Raw genomic sequence first — 6,000 nt, 5'->3', positions numbered from 1 at the left:
ATTGGCATGGAAATCATTGTTCCAACCTTTATGCTTCAACTCTACCAAAAAAGGGGGGGGGAGAAAGAAAGGCAGCATTCGCCCCCCAAAAGATGCTATCCAAGCATCTTGTCTGCAACAAAAGAAACTAATCCCATACATTTGGACCAGATGGTCCCAGGGACATCTCTTTTCATCCTGTCTCCACAGTGACATCCATCTCACAGCAAATGCTAGCAACTTTGCCTTTGAAGAACATTCTAAAACTAACACAGCCAGTCTTGGAAAGCTCAGCTGAACCTGAGTTGGACTGTACCACACCAGCCCCTTCTCTATCTTTAAAGGCTCAGCAAGACAACTAGAATAATGGCCTAGAAATCACTCTGGGAACAAGAAGCAAAGCATACTTTGGTTCTATGCTCATTTCAGTTGAGAGACAATGGCTTGGATCCTAAAATGTTAACTTAAGGAAGTTCACAGAAGGGAAGTTTCCTGTCCCCTCCTCTCCCTCTGCAGCTACCTGTGCCTCACCTCCTAAATCCTATTTAAGGTCTACAGTTGTCCTGAGCACTGGCATACAAGGGATGAATGAATGTGTCACATTTGGTTTCTCCCTGTTTCTCATTTTCCCAGCCTTAGGTTCATTTCTCCCCATTTCTGCTTCATTGTGTATGGGACTCTTGTAATTTAAAGGCTGAAAAATTGTCAGCCTTTTAGTGCAAATTTCTATTGATACAGTATAAACATTTTTCTATGCAATTTAGTTTGATGTACACACATTTTTGCAAGCAATTTCCCCCAACAAGGTTTACTTTCAATAATAGATGTATTTTAATCCATACTTTCCCATAACATGTTGGTAAAAATTATTTGGCTGGGAAACCATGTCACAAAATCTGGAGACAAGTGGATTTTGAATGTTGGCTTTTTGTGGTTTTCATATTGTATTGCAAAGTGCAAATCAGGTCAGTTCACATGAAAATCAGACTTCTGCCCCTATCCCTAATTGAGAAAGTACAGAATCACCCAAAATCAGGTGGAGGAATACCATCTGCAGCACGGAACCCCAGACAATGTCTCTGCACATTCAGAGTACCAGGAGAGAGTGGTCCATTAGGGTGAAAGGCGCGCTACCCCACCCATCTCGGTCTCCTCTCAGCCACCCCCCACCTGCTTGCCTTCTTACTTATAACTAGTCCAGAAGGTGGCATTGGCTGTCAGCTTCCTTCTCCTCAGTCCAGTATGGCCCTTGCAGAACTCGGCAGGGAGGACGGTGGGGACAAAATTAGAATTAGTTGGCTCTGCCTGTCATTGGCTGTGGTTGCACAAGTCATTAGCTTTGGCTCCTGCCTTATACCCCGCCAGCCTTTATTGCAGAGCAGGAAGGTGCCTTACCCTGATCCATCTAGCTCAGTACTGTCTACTGACTGGCAGTGGCAGCTCTCGAGAGCCTTCCTGGAGGTGCCAGGGATTGAATCTGGCACCTTCTGTGTGCAAAGCAGTTGCTCTAATCACAGAGCTGTGGCCCTTCCTCAGCAAAACTTATTTATTTGGTGACACCCAGAGTGGCCTGATAATTTCATAATGTGTGACTTACTATTTATTCGGAAGAAAAATGGTTAAGTTTCATTAGTCTATCTATATGAAATCTAGAAATAAGGAGCCTAAGGTGCTATTCTTTGTGAATGAATATTTCTTCCACTGTAAGCAAAAAGTCTTGTCTTTTTTAAAAAAAAAAAAAAGGCTTATGGCAGAGAACAGGAAAAGAAGCTATTTAACAAGCAAATTAAAATGATACTGAGATTATCTGACATAAAGGACAAAAAAAAACAACAAACCCCTGGAACCCATTCTCTGGATTTTTAAACATTATCAGCTAGTAAACATGGATATTTTGAAGCCTAAGAGGGAAATGAAGAAATATTACTAGGTTTCCTGACCCATATCAGGTGAACATGAATTGTTTGGAAAACCTATTAAATGTGGCACATAGTTATTTATAGCAAAACCAGCTCAAACAGAGTTGCAGTAATCAATTCTTACAATAACAGACTCATAAATCAAAAGAGCAGCAATGCCATGAAACAAATCAGGGCTATGTTTTGTTAATGAAGAGAATGGGGTTTCTACAAAATAGGATGTTAATGCAAAATCCATAATCGGGCTTTCCTCACACACCACTGCTACTGGAATGGGATCTGTATGTCTCCTTAAAATGCAGCTCCCAAATGTGAAGCAATTATAATCGTCTCCACACTGAGATTTATTATTTTGAAAGCATTGTCCATTGCTGCAGTGTGTTAGTGCTTGCATTCCCAAAGAGATTGTGTGGGGTGTGGACACAACCGTCACTGCATGGATTCTGGTAAAATAAGCAAACATGGAATCTTATCCTGATTGCTTTTATAACCTGGGTGATTAGATTTGCATTAGTTTTCAGGATCAGACTTCCAAGCAAGCAAATACATGTAAATCACCCATAATCAAGCAAGCTACACAAATGAGCCAGCTCTGTCCCCAGATAAGAAATCAGACCAAATCTATGCATGATGGATTGTGTGGATAATAAAGGTTGGTAACCTTTTTGGTCTTAACAATTGCAATTAACAGTCATAATTAACAATTTCTAGGGAAGATTTTGCTCAGGAATCAGAAAGCCTCTGCCAGCTATCTTTTTAAATCAATAATTTGCAAGAAAAGGTTTTTAGGGCAGTTTTAGAATTAAGTGCATTTTGAATTCATTTAGGTTGAAACATTTTCCATCTCTGCATGGCATTTTCATCTACACCCTTCTCCATAGTGAAAAATGGACAAGAAGCATGCAAAAAAAAATATATATGTTACATGTCAAGCCTACTTCATATGAGCATACAGATGGTGTGACCAGTATACAAGGAATGCCATTGCAAGGTGCATAAGGAATCCAAAATGGGCATTATTATTGGCAGTGGATGAGAACACAGATAAAATTCAACCTCACTTCAGAAAATACAAGTATGCTCCATGGCAAATTTTACATGTGGAAAACAATGTAAACTTCCTTAGTCATTGGAAACAGTTAATGGTTTCTGTGCAGCATAAGCATGTGCAGTAAACTGGGATAATAAGTAGCGTGAAGGTCTCCAAGATTTCACATAGTGATGCTGGCCCATTAGAAGTAGGATAACATTGACCAGAACCAACTAGGTCTGCGTAAAACCTCCACCATTCTGTCTTAAAAGCATTTCAACCTGAAAAGCATTTCTCCATCTTGCTCAAAAGCAGTCTTTCCCCGCTCCTTTCCTTTCTTTTTATATGTATCATCTGCTCCGGTGAAGAGTTTTGATGAACTCAAAATCTTGCTAACTTCTTTGTGACCTTTTCCTTGGTACTGCAGGTCTAGTTTCACCCCAAGAGTTCAAGAACTCAAGTTCTACTAATTTTACCATTGGGTAGAATATCAGGCTACAGCCGCGGCATCTCAGAAACCACAGAAGGCGCTTAGGAGCAAATTCATTGATATTGGAGCTTTCACGTGAAAGTTAGATGGTGCTGTTCACTGGCTGCCCTGCCATTATTCATTCCCTGCAGAGAGCAGCCTTCAGCCCAGAATTAGTGTACACAATGTTGTTTGTTGTACATTTACTTCACCAGAAAACCATTTTCTCTCTTCTACATAGTCTGCTCTCCTGGAGAAAGAAGTTTTATAGTACGTTTGAGGATTTTGTTTTATTTTTGAACGTGGGCAGTCCTGTTTCCAAAATATCCATATAATCTAGGAAAAGAGACACTTTAATGCAAAAACATATTTCAGCTTCCCTAATAACATTTCTCCTTTCCCTGCAGAAATTGTTTTTATTGATTCTGAATCTTTGTGAGCTTAGCATTCATAAAAGAGGCCAAACAGGTAGTCAGCAGGTACACAACTTAGGTACATAACATATTTAGTGCAGGTTGTACAAGGTAATAATAATTCCCAGGGTTGTCCCCCCACGGTGTGCCATAAGCCCTTTCTCATTCAATAGGTATTGATCCAGTGATAGAGAATCTAAAATCATCCAAAGGCTGTTATGACAATGGCTCCCAGGCTGTCCTGAAGGCCCCTTCCCCCTTCCCCAATTGAAATAATGGCAGAGGGGAACCATTCATAATTAAAAGGGCCTCTATTTTGTTTTATTAAATTTATATCCTTCCCTTCCTCACAAAGGAGCCCAGGGCAGCAAACACAGCAGTAATAAAGCAATAATTAAAAACAACAATATCCAGAACAAAATAAAAACATACTAAAACCCTTTCAAAACAATTAAAAACAGATAAAACAATTTTAAAACATCTTCATGAAGGCACTGTGTGTGATATGATATGTAAGCCCCATTCAGGTCTTCAGATGCAATTCACATACATAGGCAGAAAAACAGCAGAGTCCACAAACAATACTTATATTGGTTGAACATCTGAACAGAGCCACCACACATACAGTTACTTGCATGTAGGGTTCTGCCCATGAAACACATGACCTATTTTGAGCATGGCTCTGTCCAACATATCAACATTTCTATCAGCGACTGAGATGGGCAAGAGAAGCTTGACAATGGAACCAACTACCTAAAGGGGTGATGAGCTCCCCCTCCTTAGACAGCCATCTGTTGGTGATGCTCTAGCTCTGGGTTTTCTGCATCAAGCAGGGGAGGGGACTAGGCAGTCTGTCCAAATTTATGATTCTTTGGCAGAGTGACAATTACTAAAAAGGTGGTGCCAGAATGCACAGTGCAATCCTGAGAACCAGATAAAGGTAGCACTGAGCACAATTTTCCCACTGTGAAAAAGGAAAGGATTTCCCCCTGTTTCATATGTAGGGTGGGCAAAATTTTGCTAACCTCCTTCTCAAGGCAAAGAGCAGCTCTGGGGGAGTGATTTCCAACAGGACTCCTGCAATGGAGGAAAGTGCGAAACTTCTACTCCAGCAGTCTCCATAATTGTTGGCTTTCCCCAGCAGCTGTCATCTGCCTTTTTAAAACTGTGGATGTGGAATACAAATGTGCATTTAGCGTCACATCTACTTGGGCTCACAGACGACAGGAAAGAGGGCGACTTTTTGCTCTCGGGCAATTACCCTTGCAAGGGGTTAGACCTGCTAAATTTCCAACAGAAGGTTCCTGTTTTGTAGGCAACTTAGAAAGCCATACACCTAGACTCACAAAGAAATGGTGGCTCTATTGGACAAGTCAGGGTGTTGTCGAATGAAGTAGTTCTATTAGCACAGGGATTGCCATTTGCACAACAGAACTTCCTTTGCTCCTCTCTCTGTGCACCCCTGCACCTCCCCCACATCATCTCCAGAGGGTTGGAGAAACCCTCAGAACAGATTTAGAGGGTGCATGGGGACAGGAAAAGTTCCAGCCAGAAGTCCTTGCAGAATGTTGGATATTTTTGCTAAAATATATTTGAGTTGAAGGTTGTGCAGTTTGTAGTGTCACTCCCCCTTTCCCTCCTCCATTCATTGGAACCACCATCTGAACTCTGAATGAGTATGAATGAGCAACAAATGGATATGTGACATTCAGAATGCTGGGCTCCTTCAGATGCCCCATTTACTAACCATTCCTCCTGATTTGTTTGCACAATGTTTATGGGAAGGTTAGATGATATCCAGTCTTTATTGAAAGGCCTGTCATATTTGTTTGGTGAGGAGTTACACCACAATGAGTGCTCGTCCTTATTTTCTTGCGTGTCAAGGCCCCGAGCCCTCCCCCATTTGTTGAATAATGAAACACATGGACACTAGTATTTTAGGTTAATGGGCTAAAAAGGCCACAACTTTATTGGCTACTGAATGTGAGTGGCATTGGCTTAGGCATTGGAATTGAACCAACTATATCTGATTCCTTCTGTGCCATGCAGGTAGTCTAGTAAGGGTCAACCACCCTTACATCAGGGGTCGGCAACCTGAGGCCGATGGGCTGCAAGTGGCCCATGGGGGCAATTTAACCAGCCCACGAGACACCCCCGAACCGAGCCAACTGCTTGGTGAGTCCCCGCATG

The sequence above is a fragment of the Podarcis pityusensis genome (genome assembly GCF_964106645.2).
Source record: "Podarcis pityusensis genome assembly, chromosome: 9".
NCBI lineage: Eukaryota > Metazoa > Chordata > Lepidosauria > Squamata > Lacertidae > Podarcis > Podarcis pityusensis.
Note: the sequence above shows the minus strand (reverse complement) of the source record.